Below are 3,962 nucleotides of genomic sequence, written 5' to 3'. Positions count from 1 at the left end.
CAACCAGAGAAAAGCCGTCGCAGCAATGAAGACCAGTACAGCCAAAATTAAATAAATAAATAAAGTATATATATAAAAAACAAATACAAGTGATTGACCTTTTATCTTGCTATCTTGCTATACTGGTTTATTAGCTCTAAGAAGTTTGTTGTGGGGGGGTAGGTGTGTATGCATTTATGAATTCTTCAAAATTTTCTATATGCAAGATAAATTCCCAATTTAAAAATTCCCCCCAAAGAAATCTTCAGATCCAAATAGTTTTACTAACGAATTCTACCAAATGTTTAAAGATTTAACTTCAGGTTTGCACAACCCCATCCAGTTCATTTTATTAAACTATTATTACCTCTACCATCACTCCAGTGGGGAGGGGAAGGAGCATCTCCTTGTTGCCAGGGGTGGCAAATCCAAGCTCTCCATGAGGTCTCCACTGATACATTTTTGATGGAGAGTGGAAGAGGGGAAGCTTAGTATGGGTCAGCAGAGTGACCTGACTTGGCTTTCTCTGACACCACTCTGGTGGGGGTTCTACAGAACTTTGTTACTGCCTGCTTACTGTGGAATTCTAAGCCAGCTCCTGAGCATTTGCTGTTAGGGCTGGGGGTGGGATCGCAGATTTTTCTGTGGTGTTTGGCTGGAGTAGAGCAGTTACTGCAAAATGTTTTCTTTCTTTCTAGGCTGCCCCTTTCTTGGCCCTTTGGCTAGGGAGTGCAAGCTTTTACTGGGACTATTTTGAGTCTGTTCCTGTTGGCATTTCTGGGTTGCCAACTTCTTCTCCATGTCTGGGAAAAATGAGGCAAAAAAGAAAACGCAGGAAACTCGACACCATGCTATTCCTCAGGGCCTGAAGTTCTTAACCAATACGGTTTGTCTGTTTTAGTCCAGCTTTCAGAGTCTTCTTTTGTTGCTTCATATATGATGCATATATGAATTGTGTATATATCAATACACAATTGGAGGAAGGAATAGGAACAAGTATGTCTATACCATATTCGTGGAAGAGGAAGTTTTCTTGCTTAGTTTTTTTAAACAAAGAAACAAAGCTCTTTAGTTCTCAATGTTTTAATATTTTAAATGACAATATACTAAACAAACACTCACTTTACTACATTTTTCTTTTCTCTATACACTTATAAACAACAGTAAAAGAGTTTTAATGTTTTGATCAAATTTTCCAAGCTCACAGAACTATTGTTACTTTCTCATTATTAAGATCTCTTGTACAGTTCAGCTTGGGTGGTCATTTTTACAGTCCAGCAGTATCATGCAAAGAGATGACTTTCTGTACTACAAGCCCTAGAAAGCAATAATCAAAATACAACTACAAAAAGTTATAACTAATGTCAACAAAGGAGATAAGAAGTATTATAATAATTAAAAATACTCAATCCAAAGGAAGGCAGAAAAAGGAGCAAAAAGAGATGGGACAAATAGAAGATACACATAGACGGAGGAGCCTGGTAGGCTGCAGTCCTGCTGCTGCTGCTAAGTCGCTTCAGTCGTGTCCAACCCTGTGTGACCCCATAGACAGCAGCCCACCAGGCTCCCCCGTCCCTGGGATTCTCCAGGCAAGAACACTGGAGTGGGTTGCCATTTAATTCTCCAATGCATGAAAGTGGAAAGTGAAAGTGAAGTTGCTCAGTCGTGCCCGACTCTTAGCGACCCCATGGACTGCAGCCTACCAGGCTCTCCGTCCATGGGATTTTCCAGGCAAGAGTACTGGAGTGGGCTGCCATTGCCTTCTCCAAGGCTGCAGTCCATGAGGTCGCTAAGAGTCAGACATGACTGAGCAACTTCACTTTCACTTTTCACTTTCATGCATTGGAGAAGGAAATGGCAACCCACTCCAGTGTTCTTGCCTAGAGAATCCCAGGGACGGGGGAGCCTGGTGGGCTGCTGTCTATGGGGTCACACAGGGTCGGACACGACTGAAGCGATTTAGCAGCAGCAGCAGCAGCAGCAATACAAAGGTAGACTTAAATCTAAGCATATCAATAATCACATTAAATATGAATGGTTGATGCATCTCAATTAAAAGACAGAGATTGTCATATTGAATAGCAAAGAAAACCTTAAACATATGTCACTTTCAAGAAAATTTAAATACAAAGACACATAGGTTGAAACCAAACAGGTGGATTAAGGCACTGTGCTAACACTAATCAAAAGAAAGCTGAGGTGGTTATATTAATATCAAAAAAAGTAGATTTCAGAGTAAAAACAGTTACCAGGGATAAAGACTATCATTACACAATGATAAAGCAGTCTATTCTTCTAGATAAGAAGCCTAAATATTTTTGTGCCTAATAGCCAAGCTTCAAATTACATGAAACATAAATTTACAGAATGCAAAAAGAAACAGAGAAATCCACAATAATACCTGGAGACTTCAACACTCCTCTCTCAATGATTGATAGGACAAGTAAACAGAAAATTGTTGAGCATATAGAAGACCCAAACAACATTATCAGCTAATTTGACCAATTGATATTTATACAACATTCCACCACTACCAGCAAAAAACATATTGTTTTTAATTACACACATTGACCAAGATAAAACATTCTGGGCCATAAGTCTCAATTAATTTTAAAGAATTAAAACAAAACATTCTCTCTGTTCACAATGGAATTAAATTACAAATCAACAACAGAAGGACATCTGAGAAATCCTCAAATATTTGGAAACTAAATAACACACTTTTCAATGACATATGGGTCAAAGTAGAGCTCAGAAGGATTTTTAAAATATTTGAAACTGAATGAAAATGAAAACATATCATATAAAATTGTATTATAGGCAGCTAAAGCAGTGCTCAGAGAAAAATTTAAAGCACTAAATACTTATGTTGTAAAAGGAGCCAGTTCTATCTTCTCAAATCAATGACTTCAACTTCTGCTTTCAAAATCTAGAAAAATAAGAACTAATGAAACTCAAAGTAAGCCAAAGAAAAGAAGTAACAAAGATAGAAGTAAAAATAAAAATTTAAAATATAAAGATAACAGAAAAAAAATCTATGAAATTAGTTCTTCTTTTTGAGAAGACTAATAAAACCTATAAACCTCTAGCCAGATTGATCAGGAAAAGAGAGAGAAGACACAAAAAACTAAAGTGGAATGAGACAGAAGACATCATTACAGATATTAAAAGCACAGAAAGGGAATGTTATGAACAACTTTACATCTATAAATTCAATGACAGACGAAATGGAGAAAGTCTTTTAACAAACTACCTACTAAAACTCACTCAAGAAGAAATATATAACTTGAATAACAATCTATTATAATAATCGAACTTATTGAAAAGGTTTCTACAGAGAAGACTCCAGTCCCAGATAACATTATTTGTGATTCTTCCCAGCACTTAGGAATGAAATATTAATTCTACACAAAGTTTTTTAGAAAATGAAAAAGTTGGGATACCTCCTAATTCAGTCTACGAAGCCACCAAAGCTATACAAAGGAATCACAAGTTAAGACAATAATCCTTCATGAACATAGACACCAAAATTCTTAATAAAATATTAACAAATCAAATTTAATTATATAAAGGATAATCCACCAAGTGACATTTTTCCTGGGAATGGAAGTTTGGGTTAACATTTGTAAATCAATCTATGAAACTTAAGATTTTATTCCAAAAAGGATAAAATATGATCATCAAAACAGACATAGAAAAAGTATTTGACAAAAACCAACATTCATCTCTGATAAAACTTCTCAGCAAGCCAGGAATAGAAAAAAACTTCCTCCACCTTACAAAGGGCATCTATCAATACTAAAACCTACAGCTGATATCATGCTCAGTGATGAAAGGCTGAATGGTTTTGCACTAAGATTAGGAGTAAGGTAAGGATGTCTGTTCTCTCCATTTATATTCAATATATTACCAGAGTTTCTAACCAGTGCAACTAGGGAAGAAAAAGAAAATCTTTCCACATTGAGAAGAAAGATGTAATGCCA

This window comes from Bubalus bubalis, chromosome X (assembly GCF_019923935.1).
Source record: "Bubalus bubalis isolate 160015118507 breed Murrah chromosome X, NDDB_SH_1, whole genome shotgun sequence".
NCBI classification, from domain to species: domain Eukaryota; kingdom Metazoa; phylum Chordata; class Mammalia; order Artiodactyla; family Bovidae; genus Bubalus; species Bubalus bubalis.
The sequence above is the reverse complement of the archived record's forward strand: the minus strand, read 5'-3'. Positions refer to the sequence as shown.